This window comes from Danio rerio, chromosome 20 (genome assembly GCF_049306965.1).
Source record: "Danio rerio strain Tuebingen ecotype United States chromosome 20, GRCz12tu, whole genome shotgun sequence".
Lineage (NCBI taxonomy): Eukaryota > Metazoa > Chordata > Actinopteri > Cypriniformes > Danionidae > Danio > Danio rerio.
The window spans coordinates 17,886,540-17,905,613 of record NC_133195.1 but is presented as its reverse complement, the minus strand read 5'-3'; the positions used below and the strand labels follow the sequence as shown (position 1 = coordinate 17,905,613).

The window sequence follows — 19,074 nt, the reverse complement described above, 5'->3', positions numbered from 1 at the left end:
ATTGTAATTTGTCGCTAACTGTTATTCCCACTCCCACTGGCTGAAGTGGCGCTACTCAGATAGCAGGTAGTTATCGGCCCGAGATCGGCTTCCCTTTGGCGCCTCCAGCTTCGACTCTGCAACGGCGAGTGTTATCTGGGCCGAGTGTGGCCCGCAGTTCTCTCCAGCACATGCGTTTGTGATAAGGCTGTAAAGCACTGGCCCGATTCCTGTTAACCATGTCCATGTAATCAGTTGGTAACAATCCTCTGGCTGTGTGTATGCTTATAACTGGAACTTGAAACAGGTGTGTGTGTGAGACGAGTGCATGTATGGAGTCGTAGTCCATAATGTTGCGGATTAGTTCTCAAACGAATTGTGCGTTTCAGCCGCTAGGTCTCTGGTGATCATAACATCAAACATTTTCATAGCAAATAAGTTTAAACGAGCGCAGACTATCCAATAAATATTCAGATATCTGACAGAACATCACAGTACAGTACTACAGTAGCAATAGTTATTTACACTTTTTTATTAAGCTGTAATGTGTTAAGCCCCACTCACTCACTTTCCTTCAGCTCATCACCTAAGTTATAAGAGGTCGCTCTTAGTACAATGAACTGCCAGCATAACTATTTAAAAAGAGAAGGGTCTGGCAGCCTGATCTCCTGAGGAAACATAAGTATTTTACATTTGTCAGTTTATAGGGCTAATTAATACAAATTCTTATGAGTTCAGTCCTACGAAAATGTGCAATTTTAAAAAACACGGCACTGCACCAAATCCCGCCCCTAAACCAAACCGTCATTATGGATGAGCTACAATATTGTATCTGATGGGTTTTAAAAATCAAAGGTACCTTTTGGTTTCCCATGGTACAAATCATGTCCTTAAAGGCACAAACTGCAATGGTACAAATTTCTGTCCAATTCTGTCCCATAAAAAGGTACTGCACCAGTTACAAGGATTTGTGCCTTCTTCTGTACAACATTGTACCCTTTTTTTCTAAGAGTGTATTTTACAAAACATTATATAGTGCAAAAAGCTTGTAAACATGATAACTATGATGAAGTGACCATGTCTTAATAGTATACAGAGGAAATTGTAAAACGTATCTTTTACATTAAAACTGAAATGTGAACTTTTATCACAAGATGACTTCCATTTTAAGTTATTTGTGCTTTGATTTCAGTTTGATACTTTACTATCATCACTCACTCATTCACTCACTATATTTCAAAATATATGTTCCTCATGTAATACTATTAAGAAATGCTTTTAGTATGATTCATATGATCTGCATTACCAAAATGCAATTTGATTTCTCCATAATGTGTGGAATTTGTTGACAGTTCCTTTCCCACATTTGCTCCCTTCCTAATTAACCATATTTATTTGGCAGAGGCAATAGAACATGATTTACAGTCTATTCCAGAAACACATTTCATCAGTACATGTGAGCCCTGCATGAGATCAAATCAGCAATTATACTAAAACAATGCTTTACCAATCAAGCTACACAAATCCCAAACGTTTATATAGATTAATGTATATAAATGAAGATTTTTGCAATATGCCTTACAGTAGGGACACCATGGACCCTTTTCACAAGACTGTTATGATTTGCTTAACGGTCATTATAATCTTAAATCCTTTAAAGTTTTTAATATTTAGATTTTTTAAAACGTATGAAAATTTATATGGAATTATGAATCTATTAAATCATTGCGTCAAATTTCAAAAAACAAATTACCGCTTATGCAAGGTGTTTCTACTGCAGTGTCAATTGGGCTGAGAGTAAATTTAAAATTTTTTTTTTTTGGCCGTCATCATCAGTTTCACATTATTTTTTTTTTCCTGAAAGTCTTGATAACACTATTATTTCAGCAAACAATTATTTGTTTTAACCTCCAATTCACTGCACTCTTAAGCTTATACTCAAATATGCCGACTTTCACGACCCGGAAAAAAACCCGGAAAAGTGAAAAGGGTCTATTGTTGTAAATGCTCCTATTGGTCATATACAGTTATATCAAGATTCTTTTGCTTACAGCTATATCAAGATTCTAAAAAGAGCACATTTATTGCTTTATTAGCCTTTTACGCTTGTTTATATTATTTACAACTGAGGATGACCTTGTTAATAGCTTATGACCTTTTTAATATGTTATGTTTTCAGTTCCATCAAATGTTTCAAAAGTAACCCAACAACACAAAATCTAATAATTTAGAATTTTTTATTGTTGGCTATATGCATACATTTTTGTTGTTTGGTTCATTTACCATAATTTCTGACATTTGGCAGCTCTGTCAAGGGTTGCATGCAGAATGTGCTGCTATAGCTTGGAAATCAAATGTAAGGGTTCTGAGAAAATCATTTGTTACTTTTACTTCATTATTACTTTCATCCTCGATCTCTCCCCTACTTTTTCACTCAAAAAAAACAAAAGGTCTTACTGACACCCAGATATTTGAATAAAACACTCTTGCTCAGCATACATAACTCAAATGGCTTTAGAAATGTTTTAAAATACATTTTACTTTATTAAAACTTCTCAAACTATAACCCCAAAACAGAAAACGTTGGGACAGCATGGAAAATACAAATAAAAATGAAAGTAGTGTTTTCCAAATTTACTTTGACTTATATTTCATCTCAGACAAAATAAAGACAGAAATTTCCTGTTTTGTCTGGTGAACTTCATTTCATTTGTAAACATACATTCTTGCCTGTCATTCAGTCCTGAAACACATTCCAAAAACGTTTGGAAAGGAGCAGTTTAGGGGTGGAAATCAAGTAAATTAGTTAATAATGATGTGATTTGAAACAGGTGATGTCAACAGTGGATTGTAATTATGATTTGATACAAAAGCAACATCCAAGAAAGGTTTAGTCCTTTAGGAGCAAAGTTGGGCTGAGGATTGCCAGTTTGCCAACAAATACATGAGAAAATAATTTAAATTTTTGAAAAAAAAAAAAACATTCCTCAAAGAAAGAAAGACATTTGGATATTGCACCTTTAAAAGTACATAACATCATTAAAAGATTCAAAGAATCTGAGGGAATTTTAGTGTGTAAAGGACAAGGGGCACAAGTCTGTACTGAATAACCGTGATCTCTGATCTCTCAAGCAGCACAGCATCAAGAACCATCATTTATCTTTAAGCGATATCATCACATGCGCTCAGAACTACTTTGGTAAACCTTTGTCAAGGACCACAATATGTAGTTACATATACAAATGCCAGTGAAAATTTATTGTGCCAAAAGAAAGCCCTATGTTAACAGCATCCAGAAGCGATGTAGACATCTTTGGACTCAGAGGCATCTGGGATGATTCATCACACAGTGGAAACATGTACTGTGGTATCCAGACTCCAGACTGTTACCAGCAACAGGGTCAAAAGTCAGGATCTGTCTTGGTATGGGATTGTGTCAGTGCCCTTGGCAAAGGTAACCTGCACTTCGATGAAGGCATCATTAATGCTGAACAGCACATAGATATTTTGGAGCACAACATGCTGCCTTCTTTTTTAGGGATGCCTTTGCATATTTCAACAAGACAATGCGAAACCTTATTCTGAACACATTATAATGTCCTGGCTAATGAGGAAGAGGATACAGGTAATTGACTGGCCTGTCTGAAATCCCGACCTGTCTCCAATAGAGAATGTGGGGCACAATTTGAAGCTCAAAATGCAACAACGAAGACCCCGTACTGTTGTCCACCTTAAGACTTGTTTGCAAGAAGAATGGGACAAAATTACACCTGAAACACTTCATCACTTGGTGTCTTGCTATCCCTTAATGTCAAGTGTGAAAAGAAATGAAAACATTATAAAGTAGTAAATGCTTTACAGTTAAAACTTTTTTTTTAAATGTGTTGCAAGAAGCCAAGTTGGAATACATGTTTATTTAAAAATTAAAAATTACGAGGAACACTTTCAATAATGTTTGTTATATTGTCTGTGATAAAATACAAGTCAAAGTAAACTTCACTACTTTCTTTTTGATTTGTTTTCCAAACTGTCTTAACCTTTTCTGATTTGGGGTTGTTAAAAAGAATATGTGATATTTATAATGTTATGGTTGTTTGCTGACCATCAGCTGTGCATTTATATCTATATACCGCAGTGCTTCAATGAAATGGCAGACAAGAGGAATGTTTTAAATTGCAGCAGATGAATGACTGACCTTCCATCTTCTCTCTGAGGGCAGATCAAATGGCAGAGCTCTGCGATTACCGGCCTCAAGTCAGACAGTGTTCTTAAAGCCAAACAGGGTCATTAGTCCCTGTCCATTTTTTCATTTTCTGCAATCTGTTTTTTAGCAGGACAGGCCGCCGTTAAACCTTCAAGGTCACTGTACAAACAGCACTGCAGACGCTCAGTTTGCATGGCTTAAAGATGAAGTTCACCCTAAAATTTGATGATAATTTACTCACTCTCAGGCCATTCTTGATGAACTTGACATTTTCATCCCCTTCAGTAGAGCAGTAAAGAAGGTTTTCAGCTGTGGGCATTGGTAATTCATAAAATGAGAGTCTTAGGAGCTACTTCTACCTTGAGAGTCTCATACAGGTTAAACAAAAAAAATCCCTCTATCATGACACGCATCCAATTGAAATGGTTGTCTTAGGTAAACAAAAAATGTAAGGCGGCGCACAATTTCATTTTTTGATAATGGATTGGATCTTTGGAAGATGCTGTTGTTGACAAAATGGAGGAAGATTTGAATGCCGGTTTGCACTCAGTTGTGATATTTGTTTAAACCACTGCCTGCTGTGTAAGCAGGAAAGAAATGAGACCGGCACTGATAGCCCCATCTTTAAGGCAGATTATGTGACTAGAAGTAAAGAAAAGTAGTTTTGAGATATTTGGTATTAGATTAAAGATTATGAATGTTTGCAAAATGAATTTTTACTTAATACGGTCATGGACTACAAGATTCAGTCATGCAACACATACACACACACACACACAGCAGTTCCTAATCCTGACTGAATGCATACATACAGCTGGAGGATTGTCAAAGACTGATTACATGGACAATTTCAAGAGTTTACACTTAGATATTGTTTGACAACTGTTAGCAGGTTTGGCATGCTGTCCCGGGAGAGAACCCTGAGCTCAGAGATAGTTGAGCCCAGGGCTCCTGCCAGGTTCATAGAGCATGTGAGGGGAGTACGAGATCAGGTGGTTCTCGAGAGCTCCCCTATAGTAAAGGAGGAAATGAGGAGAAAGGGGTGGATGGGGGGTTTCTTCGGAAAACGAAGATAAGGGAGAATATCTAGCTAGGCTACTTAAAGTAAGTTAGAATAGATCTGATGGCTAACTAATGAATGTAGATAGGCGGCCAGCTGCGGTCAATCATATCACGTGCTCCTCTCGAAATTAGTTTGAAAAACTTCACTTAAGCAGCACAGACACACTAGTTGCTGAGTGTTGTTATACATTACTGTGAACATTGTAAAGCGTTTCCCTTGCCTTCCGTGTACCAATCTTTGCTTGTTTTGTTTTGTTTGTTTATTCATGTCTGCTGCCTGCCTTTGACCAGCTGCTTGCTTATTGACTACGATTCTGGATTGCCTGTATATATATGTTTGCTCTTTTGTTGACTGATTGCTTGCCTGACCATTCTCTGCAAAATAAACCTGCATTTTGATCCACACTTCCCTTGTCAGCGTCCCACATCCTGTTTCAATAATGAAGTGCACAGATACATAGTTTATGACAAGCACTACTATGTACATGTAAAAATAAGAAGAGAACATTTTGATTTCATTTAACTGCTGCAACAATTCTTAATGTTTCCTTGTTTACTGCCGTTTTTGTACTCTTGACTGTCTCGTGTTTCATAATTGTTTGCTGCCTGATCTGACCCTAATGGTGGTCAGAGCTTAGTGAAACACTGAAACAGTCGAAGCAAAAAGAGTTGCTGTTTCAAAACATTTCAACACCCGGCTCTACACTCACATATGTCTTCAAAAAAGAAACAGTAACATCAAAATTAACGAATATAGCCTATGTTGTATAATCAAGACCTCAAGTGATTTAAGGGGAGTAAACCGTGTTCCTGACTGGATTGCAGGCTTGGGTTTGATTTTAGAGTGAGGTAGTCACTTAAAGTGGGTTTTTATTACTCTGTTCTTGTAATGTGCTGTGATATCAGTCTGACATGAGTTATTATGGTCAATCAAAAATGACAGTAAAAAAGACATCAATGACTAGAGCGGCGTGGTGGCGCAGTGAGTAGCGATGTCGCCTCACAGCAAGAAGGTCGCTGGTTCGAGCCTCGGCTGGGTCAGTTGGCATTTCTGTGTGGAGTTTGCATGTTCTCCCTGTGTTCGCGTGGGTTTCCTCAGGGTGCTCTGGTTTCCCCCACAAGTCCAAAGACATGCGCTATAGGTGAATTGGGTAAGCTAAATTGTCCATAGTGTATGTGTGTATGGCAGTGCTCTGCAAAAAATGCTTTTCTTACTTAGTTTTTTTTTGTCTTGTTTCTAGTCCAAATATCTACAAATTCTTAAATCAAGAAGCATTTTCTAGACAAGCAAAACATATTGTCTTGTTTTAAGAAATAATATGCCAAAATGAAGTGAGATTTTCCTTAAATCAAGCAAAATTATCTGCCAATAGGGTAAGCTAAATAATCTTATCACAAATCGAAAAACAAGATTATTTTGCTATATTGTAGAACACCTTCTAATGTTGAACGATGATGTATATATCAGTTCTGAATGATGAATCAAAATAAAATTGCAATTGAAATTTAGCAAAATCTATGATTTTCTTGCACATCTTGTGAGGAACGTACGTGATGTGATTAGAAATAAATCTCCTCCAAAGGGTATTTGGCGCATCGCGAGTTGCACAGAACCACAAAAATGCCCTGAAGAAACCCAGGAAATTAATGTAGTGGTCGGAGTATAGACAGAAGACTTTTAACTGATTTCACCTTTTAAAACAGAATTAATAAACACACAGCTATGACAACATATGTCTTATACAACTTCTTATTAGAATTTTCCTGACACTATGAAATCTGTTGTGTGCTTTATCATCTCACAGGACTTATTTCAAACACTCGAATGAAATTCTAAGGTTTAGAGCAAAAATGTCAGATGAAAAAAAAAATGCTTTTCTTACTTAGATTTTTTTTCGTCTTGATTCTTGTCCAAAAATCTAAAAATTCCTAAATCAAGAAGAATTTTCTAGACAAGCAAAACATATTGTCTTGTTTTAAAATAATAATATGCCAAAATTAACTAAGTTTTTCCTTAAAACAAGCAAAACAATCTACCAGTGGGGTAAGCAAAATAATGTTAAGTCAAAAGGAAACTCAATATTGGCATATTATTTCTGAAAACAAAACAATACGTTTTGCTTGCCTAGAAAATGTTTCTTAATATAAAAGTTTTTAGATTTTTGGACTAAGAACAAGACAAAAAATCCAAGTAAGAAAATCATTTTCTGCAATGTACAACATAGGGCCATAGTTTACAGAGAAGCTACATGAACAGCTATCAATATCGGAGAATGATTATTTGCAATTTGATTATACAATGGGGAAACAGTTATATTTTCCATTTATATTTTGGTGATCTATACCTTTAAATGTCAATTAAATATTAAAAGAGGGAAATAATTTCCTTCTGTTTTCTGTATTAAAAAAAAAGTTATTCTCAAGACAAAACATGCACAATAAGATCCATATTAGAAAAGCATTACAGTAGCTGAACAGCTTGTTTACCCACAGCTGCTCATATCCTGTTGAAGCTGAAAATAGGACAGAAAACAGAGGCTCTGCTTGCTGATATTGTGCTGAGAGACTCAGTACGAGAAAGCCTGTGGCAGTGAATCCAAATGAAAGGAGGATGTGCCCACAGAGACGTGAGGGTGTATCAGATGGTCTGCATATATGACAAAACCAGACCCGGTGGAGCTGAATTCAGATGCCTTTCTCTCCCTCATTACCAGAGCAGATTCACACGAGTCACAATCTGTTTCCTCTTCATTAGCCAAACACAGAAATGAGAACCAGGGGCATTTGGGCAACAATTGATTGGACGGATTGAGTGAATATGGATCTTTATAAGGGAGTTGTCATTTTCAGGGTAAAATATGCAAGGACAATTTCGGTTTGTATATCACTAAATAAGTTAAATTATGATAATTTTATGTAATATCCCCAACTGACTCCTCTGTATGTGTGTGATGTGGTTGCTATGGTATTCAGAGCAGTTTTAGCAACAACCAAAGCATTCTGGGCTTCAATATCTTGCTTACTGAAAGTGACATTTCTTTATTGAGCTTACTGGTGCTTAAGTGAACCATAGGACACCTGCCCCAAGTGTTTATTTAAACAATATACAGTCGAAGTCAGATTTATTAGCCCCCCTGTTTATCATTTCCCTCAATTTCTGTTTAACGAAAAAAAGAATTCTTCAACACATTTCTAAACATAATAGTTTAAATAACTATTATAATTTCTAATAACTGATTTATTTTATATTTGCCATGATGACAGTAAATAATATTTGACTAGGTATTTTTCAAGAGACTTCTATTCAGCTTAAAGTGATATTTAAAACTTAACCAGGTTAATTAGGTTAAATAGGCAGGTTAGGGTAATCAGACAAGTTATTGTATAAAGATGGCTTGTTCTGTAGACTATTGGGAAAAAAATAGCTTAAAGGTGCTAATAATACTTATCCTAAAATTATTTTTAAAAAATTAAAACTGCTTTTATTCTAGCTGAAAAAAACAAACAAAAAACAAACAAAAACCAAAACAGAAAAACAAATACAAGTTTCTCCAGAAGAAAAAAATATTATTGAACATACTCTGAAAATTGCTTTGCTCTGTTTAACATCATTTGTGAAATATTTCAAAAAGAAAAAAAATTAAAAGGGGGGCTAATATTTTTAATATCACTTGTTATTTGACTTTCAATTAAAAAATTTAACCTCGCACAAAAAAAGAAGATATATATATATATATATATATATATATATATATATATATATATATATATATATATATATATATATATATATATGTATATATATATATATATATATATATATATATAAATTGAAAACAATGGAACATTAAAACATAAAAAACCCACTAACTTTGATTGCATGGATGAAACAAAGCAAAGAAATCAAACAATTAAAGCAATAAGTGAAGTTTATTTATAAACAAATTTCGAGAGGATCACGTGCTTATGATTGTTCACAGCTGTTCCAACTTTAGCTAATGACTATCCTATCAGAGGATCTTTCACTCACCATAAATAACCAGACAGAATATCTTCCTTTTGAAGAAACCCCCCTACCCAATCCTATTCCCTCCTTTCAAACGGGCGACACAGTGGCCAGTGATTAGCGCTGTTTCCTCACAGCGAGAATGCCCCCCTGGTTCAATTCCTTTCCAAACCAGGCAAAATTTCTGTGTGGAGTTTTGCTCATTCTCCCCGTGATCACTTGGGTTTTCCCTGGGTTCTCCGGTTTCCTCCCACAGTTCAAAAACAAGCACCCTAAACAATTAATCTAAAATATTTTAGCTAAACTCTGAGTACACCTTTCAGCATCTGACACTTAGCTACAATAAGCAGGAGGTAGAGTCATCAAGATCTACCTGAGCTCAAACTTCCCGTCTCGCCTTGCAACGGGAGGGAGCCCAGGGCTCGAGGATCTTATAAGCTCTATTTATTATCAATCATCAGCTAAGTGTGAACTCTTGAAACTAACCTAAATAAGAATTTATTGAATACTTTTTCTAATTCAAGTTTTTTTTGATTGTTTTCTTCTGGTTCATGGCAAAATAATACAAACTAGGGCTGTGCAATTAATCGGAACTGAATCACCATCGCAATTTGAAATGTTGCAATTAGTTAGTTGCAAGAGGCTGTGATGTAAAATATATTTGTATTAATAATTTCCATTGCCCTGGGGTACGCCTACACCAACAAAACACAGAAATATTTTCTTACAAAATAACATACTAAACCAAACCAACAAATGAAAACAAAAATCTTAAAATATCTTTAAAGAGAATACAAAATAAAAACAAACAAGTAACATAAAACCCCAGCAAAACCTCAAAATCAATGCTAATCTTTAAACAATACAAAACAAAACACCAAACGAAAACAATACATTGACATTTCTCAAAGTGTGTTCTTCCAAAAACAAATAAAACCTAAATACTAAAACATTTCCCAAAATATCTGAATTTGAAATCCAAAACAAGCAAAGCAAAACTCGTATAACAGGACAAAACAAAACACGAAAACAGTTCTTTATAAAATCAAATCAAAACATCTTAGCATTTCTGTAATACACAAGGCCTACGGGTGAGTAAACAATGATAGGGTTTTCATATCTGGGTGATCCCCATTAAAACATTTAAATTAAACATTGAAAGCAATTCATCAGTGTTGTCTTGGATCCCACTAGACTCTTACACAAACATGCCCTCAAACACATTGTCATTGACTGTGCGGGTGAAGCCCATGAGGGGAGGAACCCTCTGGCAACCTCTCAGCGTTGCTTTGGGCAACACTGATTACACAGTTACTTGGATGGGTGTGTAGAAACAAAACCCTTCTCTATTTATTTCTCATGATGTGGCAGAACCACAAAAAGCATTGCTGACCCAGTCAGGTGAGCTGTGTTTCCCTGCAACGAGTTTCCCTTTTCTCATAGGACCCATTTATGAAAGGGTTACTTGGCATCCTGTGAACGGCTCATGCCATTCTTGGAGCACAACAAAGATGTCATGATGTCAACGCTCATCGCAAGTTAAATATCCTTAAAGGGCTCGTATTATACTTGTTCACATTTTGAATGTTAGTCAGTTTGTAGTTTTGGACATAAAATTATGTCTCCAAAGATGTCTAAGATTTACTCCAAAGGGACATCTCTTTATAAGAACTATATGAATGGTTCATTTGGACTTTCAGCATTGTTTTCTGGTGTTTGTGATGACAAAAGCAGCTCATATCTATGGACTATAGAAATTCAAATGGTTAGGAGGTTGGGGGAGGCAAAACAACAATAACGTTGCCATTCTTGTAACTTCCTATCATGCCTGAAAAGATTCGACATTATTCCCTTTGACCAATATTCTTAGGTCAAATGGATTACTAGATAGCACAAATGTTGTTGTTTCTTTGGCAAAGTACCAGCCATCGCAGAACAGACAAAACTTGGAGCCAAAGGTGGACCTTAATCAAACCAGGAACTAAACGAGCTGTATGTGCCAGGCTTCGGAGAAAGGTATTGTAACAATGTAAATCATGTGAGAAACAATGCATTTTTTAACTGCCAGGTACAAGAGCAAGTTCTTGTACACCTCCTAACAGAATCAAGAATTTGCAAAAGAGCACAATTGGACCCCTCTATAGCATACACTATTGTATTGCCAAAGTTTTTGGGACAGCCCTCGAAATTATTGAATATAGGTGTTTAGAATTTGTCTTTGGAACTAGAGTGCACACCCGTGAACCATACCCGAGTCTGCCTGATGTTTTCTGGAGTCAACATTCGTATTTCTCTGCCAATCTGAGAGAGAAGTCTGGGTTTGGCAGTTACCAGGAGAACGACAACTGTCTTACTATTGTGCCAAGAGTAATGTTTGCAGGAGGTGGATTATGGTTTGGGGTTGTTTTTCAGGGCTTGGGTGTGGCTTCTAGTTTGCAGTAAAAGACACTTTTAATGTTTTAGCATACCAATATATTTTGGACATTTGCATTCTCCTAAATTTGTGGGAACAGTTTGGGGACAGCCTCTTTCTGTTCCAACATGACTGTGCCCAGGTGCAGTGGTCCCCAACCTTTTTATCACCTCAGACGGGTCAATGTTTAACAATTTTACAGCAGACCAGGGGATGGGGTGAGGTGGGGGGAGAGTAGCCATGGGGTTCTTCACGAGAGGTGCCATTGGATTTTTAATGACCACAGAGAGTCAGGACCTCGGTTTAACGTCTCATCCGAAAGACGGTGCCCACTGACAGTGTAGTGTCCCCTTCACTTTAACTGGGGCATTAGGACTCACGCAGACTACTGGTTGGACTTATGCAGACCACAGATTGACGCCCCCCTGCTGGCCCCTTCAACACCACTTCCAACAGCAACCTAGCTTTCCCATGTGGTCTCCCATCCAGGTACTACCCAGGCTCAGCTCTGCCTAGCTTCAGTGAGTAGCCGGTCTTGGGCTGCAGGGTGATGTGGCTGAAATGTGTATATTCCATACAAGCTGAAGCTGATTGGTCAGTTCTTATCACGTACTTCACACAAGCCGCACAAAAAGCACCTAAGGCTGCTGTCATTTGCAATCTTCAGCAGTTGATCTTATTGCACAGACTAGTGGATTCACCTGATTTGTTGACAAATGGGTTGCGAATCCATTCCTTGGCAGTTTGCGGGTCCTTCACTGAGCCTTTTCCCCTTAGCAAAGAAACTTTCCAAAGACGTCTGTGTTACAATCCTATGTTTGTCTTGTCTCATCTGTTTTTTTTCTTGTTCCTGTTTTGCTTAGAACACATCCAATTGGCCACTTCCAGCTTGCTTGATCCTGATTGGCCTACGGTGTTTTAAAAAGCCATGACACCACTTCCTTGGCAGCCATCTTGTTTTTGGTCACTTGCTTGTGTTTGTTGAAATGTTTGATTGTGGTAAAGTGCAGAGTTTTTGGATGTGTTAGGACTGAGAGTATTGAGATTTGTGAGTACTGTTTGCTTTGTTTGACTTCTGAGAGAATATTGAGATTTGTGAGTACTGTTTGTTTTGTTTGAGTTCTGAGATTATATTGAGAATTGTGAGTACTGTTTGTTTTAGTGTTTGCTTTGTTTATGATACTTTGTTCCACCGGCTTGTTTGACCTTTGTTGCCTGCTGACATTGATTTTGGATTGTCCTTCAAATATGGTTGCCTGTTTTTGTAAATAGATTGTAAATAGTGTATATATTGGGATAGTAAGGAGTTTGACGCCATTTTCTTTGTAAAACCTTTTTGCCTCTGTTTTTGTGTTAGGTAGTTAGGGAAGTGAATTGTACTTTCTTTTCTTTTATTTGTGATCAGGTAAGTTAGAGATTTAATATAAAGGAATTTTTGTTTGTTATTTTGGCCTTGTCAGCTCCCGAATTCAAACCCCAATAAATCTTTTAATTCATTTTGTTGTCTTGTCTTTCATGTTGTGCACCATCCCTAGACGGTGCGTAACATGAAATTGGGGGCTCGTCCATTGGTTATATGCTCTATTAGCTGAATTTACTTGGCTCATTTGTTTTTGCATTTGTTTGCCTGGGGTTTTTCTTTTGATAAGGGAGAAAATATAGTGATTGGCCCAACTACTTTGATTGGCATGGCATCAAAATTTGAACTTGATAAATTTACAATTGCACCAACAGAGGAGCAATTAGATAAATGTCGCAAAGACGATTTGTTTTTGATTGCAGATTTTTTTGATATAGTCGTACCTCGAAATGCACTGAAAAAGGAGATCAGAGAGGCATTGTACATGGAGCTTGTTAAACAAAAGATCTTACCTGATGCGAATGTGCAGGGTTTGGGTGTTGCAAATACAGCATTATCTGAAGAGTTGGAAGCTGCTGAGGCAGAGTTCAAACCTACGGATGTTGCGAGCATGGATCCCATTAATCCGCCTTCGCTAACAGATCCACAGCTGGCAATCCGGTTGAAAGAACTGGAGGTGGAGTTAAGTCGACAGCAGTATCAGAGCCAGCTTTTACATGTTCGAGCAGTTGAGCTTGAGACAAAATGAGACATCCGGCTGAAAGAGCTGGAACTTGAATTAAAGACTGGACAAAATCCATGTCCACCTTCTTCCCTGACAAAGGGAAGCACTCCTGTGCAGAGTCCAGTAAATGCCTCCTCTCCTCTTCCTGCAGTGCCATCTGTGACACCGGTAAGTCCTAACACTGATTTTGATATTAGCAGACAAATTTCATTGGTTCCTACATTTAGAGAGAGTGAAGTTGACACATATTTCACTGTTTTTGAGCGTATTGCAGCCACGTTAAAGTGGCCAAGAAATATTTGGCCTTTATTGTTACAGTGCAAACTGGTTCGCAAAGCACAAGAAGTATGTTCTGCACTGACACTTGAGCAAAGTTTGGAGTATGATTCGGTTAAGGCTGCCGTGTTAAGAGCTTACGAACTCGTTCCAGAAGCCTATCGACAAAAGTTTAGGAAGCATGTGAAAAACCCCAGTCAAACATTTGTTGAGTTTGCACGTGAGAAAACCACACTGTTTGAAAAGTGGTGTGCTGCTAGCAAAATTACCACATTTGAGCAACTGAAAGAACTCATTTTAGTGGAAGAGTTTAAGAATTGCATTTCAGAAAAGATTGTAGTTTATTTGAATGAACAAAAAGTTTCATCACTATCTGAGGCTGCGATTTTTGCTGATGAGTTTGTGCTCACACACAAGGTTGCATTCACGTCCCCACGTTCATCTCGTGCTGTTATAGATCGCAGGGGTAGCTCTAGAACAGCAGTAGCTGTGCCAAAAGATGATCGCATTGCTGAATCTTCAACAGGGTCCCGCGAGTGTTATTACTGCCATGAAAAGGGGCATTTAATTGCTGGTTGTCCTGTGTTACTGCGCAAAAATCAGAGAAAAGCTCAGGATGCATCTAAAACTGTGGCCTTTGCGAGTACTCACACTTCTGAATTAGTAGACTCTATTGATCCCTCTTTTTATCCATTTGTGTTTGAAGGTGTAGTGTCATTTTCTGAATTAGATCAGGAGCATAAACCAGTTCACATCCTTCGGGATACAGGTGCTGCTCAGTCTTTTATTCTGGCAGATGTGCTTCCATTCTCTTCACAGTCCAGCTGTAATTCAGATGTTTTAGTTCAGGGAATTGAACTTGGTGTGGTTAGGGTTCCTTTGCACACTGTTTATTTACGCTCTGACATTGTGACTGGCTTAGTTAAAGTGGCTGTACGTACTCAGTTACCACTGAAGGGAATTTCCCTTATCCTTGGGAATGATTTAGCAGGGAACAAAGTTTCTTGTCTTCCTGAGGTTACTGAGGTACCTTGTGTGCCAGAAGAGGATGTGTTGACTCGAGAGTTTCCCAGTGTATTTCGTTCTTGTGTTGTGACTCGTGCACAAGCTCGTAAACTTGATAAGGAAATTGATCTTTCTAATTCCTTCATGAATTCAGATTTACCAGATGTTGAGAACAAAACTGAAGATGCTTGTTTACAGAATCTGAGTCTAGAATCTAAATTTGACTTTCCTTTTGACAAACAGCGCTTAATAGATGCACAACGTGCAGATGATACGTTGAAGTCATGTTTTGCTGCTGTGATTGAGATATCTGACTTACCCAATCATCCAGCTGCTTATTTTTTAGATGGCGGGGTACTTATGCGCAAGTGGAGTCCAGAAAACATGAAGGGTGACTGGAGCTCTGTATTTCAAGTAGTCATTCCAAAAGATTACAGAGAATATGTGCTAAGTGTGGCTCATGACCATGAATTGTCTGGTCATTTAGGTATAAGGAAGACCTATAACAATCTTTTGAAACATTTCTTTTGGCCTGGAATGAAGTCTACGGTGTCTCACTATTGTCGATCTTGTCACGCTTGTCAGGTTGCTGGCAAACCAAATCAGGTTATTTCCCCAGCTCCCTTAAAGCCAATTCCAGTAATGACTGAGCCATTTGAGAAACTTGTAGTTGATTGTGTTGGACCTTTACCAAGGACTAAATCTGGTCACTCCTACTTGTTAACTTTGATGTGTTCTGCTACTAGGTTTCCTGAAGCCATCCCACTGCGTTCCTTAAAGGCTCCAACCATTGTGAAGGCAATTGTGAAGTTCTGTACCACATTTGGCCTGCCAAAGTTTATTCAGTCGGACCAAGGGTCAAATTTCATGTCAAGAATCTTCCGTAAGGTCATGAAAGAGCTAAACATTCAACATTGTGTCTCTAGTGCGTACCATCCGCAGTCGCAGGGTGTTCTTGAAAGGTTTCATCAGACCCTCAAAACCCTTATCAGAACCTACTGTGTCCAACGTGAGAAAGATTGGGATGAAGATGTCCCACTTTTATTGTTTGCTATTCGCAATACAGTACAGGAATCACTTGGATTCAGCCCAGCTGAATTAGTATTTGGACATACTCTTCGCGGACCACTGAAACTGTTACAAGAACAGTTACTTTCTACAGGTCAGTCAGTCACTCCTCCTAAGAATGTATTGGATCATGTGAGTTCATTTCGTGAACGTTTACATTTAGTGTGGAAACTAGCACAACAGTCGTTAGCAACCTCTCAGTCCAGAATGAAAAGCAGATATGATAAGAAATCTGTCCAACGCTCATTTAAGGTTGGTGATCAAGTTCTGGTATTGCAGCCTTTACCCGGCTCTGCTCTACAAGCAAAATTCACAGGCCCTTATGTGATTGAGGAAAAATTAAGTGAAACTGATTATGTCGTACAAACTCCTGAAAGAAGAAGAAAGACTCGGATATGCCACATCAATATGCTTAAATTGTATGTCTCTCGCCCTGATTGTAAAGACTCTGTCAGTTCTCCGGTGGTAACTCCTGCTGTTGTAACATCCATAGATGTGGTTTCTCCAGAGTATTCTCCTTGCCTAGATGATCTTCATTTAGGAAGTGCTTATCTTTCTGGTGCTAAATTGCAAAATTCTGAAACTTTAGAATCTCTTGCCTCAAAACTTTCCCATTTGCCAAGTTCATCTCAAAGTGAGCTTGTACACTTAATTGACAAGTATTCTAGTATTTTCTTAGATGTCCCAACTGTGACTGGTGTGTTGATGCATGACATTGATGTTGGTGACCATCGTCCAGTAAAGCAGAATGCTTACCGTGTGAATCCAGTCAAGCGTGCAATAATGAAAAAAGAAACCCAGTATCTAGTTGAGAATGGTTTGGCAGAGCCAAGCTGTAGTCCCTGGTGTTCTCCATGTTTGTTGGTTCCAAAACCTGATGGAACTTCCCGCTTTTGCACAGATTACCGAAAGGTGAATCAATTAACCAAATCCAATTCCTACCCTCTTCCCAGAATGGAGGATTGCATTGATCGCATTGGAAGTGCTAAATTTGTGACCAAGTTAGACTTGCTTAAAGGATACTGGCAGGTGCCGCTCACGGAGCGTGCTTCTGAAATCTCAGCCTTTGCCACCCCAAACTCCTTTTTACAATACAAAGTTCTAGCTTTTGGCCTTAAAAACGCTCCAGCTACTTTTCAACGCTTGATGAATCAAGTATTGGCTAATGTAAGAAATTGTGAAGCATATCTAGATGATGTGGTATGCTACTCGGATACATGGGGTAATCACCTACAAACACTGGAGGAAGTGTTTTCAAGACTTCAAGCAGCTAATCTTACTCTTAATTTAGCAAAATGTGAGTTCTGTCATGCCACTGTAACATACTTGGGAAAAGAAGTTGGTCATGGTACTGTTCGCCCTCTAGGGGCTAAAGTTCAGGCAATTGTTGAGTTTCCTGTGCCCAAAACTAAAAGAGACCTCAGGCGGTTCCTTGGAATGGCTGGTTATTACAGAAATTTCTGTAAAAACTTTTCTGATGTTGTAAAACCTCTAACTGATAACCTTCGCAAAGATGTACCCTTCAGCTGGAACTCTAAGTGTGAATTTGCCTTTGAATGTCTTAAAAATTTATTGTGTAATGCTCCTGTTTTAGTTGCCCCAGACTTCACCCGACCTTTTAAACTTGAAGTGGATGCCAGTGGTACGGGGGCCGGTGCTGTCCTGCTACAAGAAGATGAACAAGGAATCGACCATCCTGTGTGTTTCTATTCTAAAAAATTCAATCGTCATCAGGTTAATTACAGTACCATTGAAAAAGAAGCACTAGCTCTTTTGTTAGCATTGCAACATTTTGAAGTATATGTCGGATCCAGTCCAAAACCCATTGAAGTATTTACTGACCACAACCCACTTGTGTTTCTTCAACAAATGTGTAACAAAAATCAAAGACTGATGCGGTGGGCTCTCATTTGTCAAAGTTTTAATTTACAAATTAAGTACAAGAAAGGTACTGACAATATAATTGCAGATTCATTGTCTAGATCACATTTGTAAACTTGTAACCATGTTTACACTTATGTGTGGGGGTGTTACAATCCTATGTTTGTCTTGTCTCATCTGTTTTTTTTCTTGTTCCTGTTTTGCTTAGAACACATCCAATTGGCCACTTCCAGCTTGCTTGATCCTGATTGGCCTACGGTGTTTTAAAAAGCCATGACACCACTTCCTTGGCAGCCATCTTGTTTTTGGTCACTTGCTTGTGTTTGTTGAAATGTTTGATTGTGGTAAAGTGCAGAGTTTTTGGATGTGTTAGGACTGAGAGTATTGAGATTTGTGAGTACTGTTTGCTTTGTTTGACTTCTGAGAGAATATTGAGATTTGTGAGTACTGTTTGTTTTGTTTGAGTTCTGAGATTATATTGAGAATTGTGAGTACTGTTTGTTTTAGTGTTTGCTTTGTTTATGATACTTTGTTCCACCGGCTTGTTTGACCTTTGTTGCCTGCTGACATTGATTTTGGATTGTCCTTCAAATATGGTTGCCTGTTTTTGTAAATAGATTGTAAATAGTGTATATATTGGGATAGTAAGGAGTTTGACGCCATTTTCTTTGTAAAACCTTTTTGCCTCTGTTTTTGTGTTAGGTAGTTAGGGAAGTGAATTGTACTTTCTTTTCTTTTATTTGTGATCAGGTAAGTTAGAGATTTAATATAAAGGAATTTTTGTTTGTTATTTTGGCCTTGTCAGCTCCCGAATTCAAACCCCAATAAATCTTTGAATTCATTTTGTTGTCTTGTCTTTCATGTTGTGCACCATCCCTAGACGGTGCGTAACAGTCTGATTCTTACTTATTTTGCGGCTTGTTGGTTAAATTTGGGTGCTCAAGTGACTGAGATGTAACCGGGAGAATACGGTCATTTTTCTAAATAAAAGATCGTTCTGAGTAAATAAATAAATAAAATGGAAATAATTAATGATTTCTTGTGCGGCCTAGTCCCAATTGATCCACAGACTGGTGTTTCAGGACCACTGCCCTAG

At 37.8% G+C, this 19,074-nt stretch overlaps 1 long non-coding RNA gene across 1 annotated transcript; it reads left to right on the top strand.

Annotated features, from left to right (window-relative positions):
• The first annotated feature begins 12,611 nt into the window (after positions 1-12,611).
• On the top strand, positions 12,612-17,831 carry LOC141379272 (uncharacterized). The gene is made up of 3 exons (XR_012395792.1): positions 12,612-12,700; positions 12,747-13,916; positions 17,692-17,831. It is a non-coding gene; the product is annotated as an uncharacterized lncRNA (long non-coding RNA).
• Positions 17,832-19,074: the final 1,243 nt, after the last annotated feature.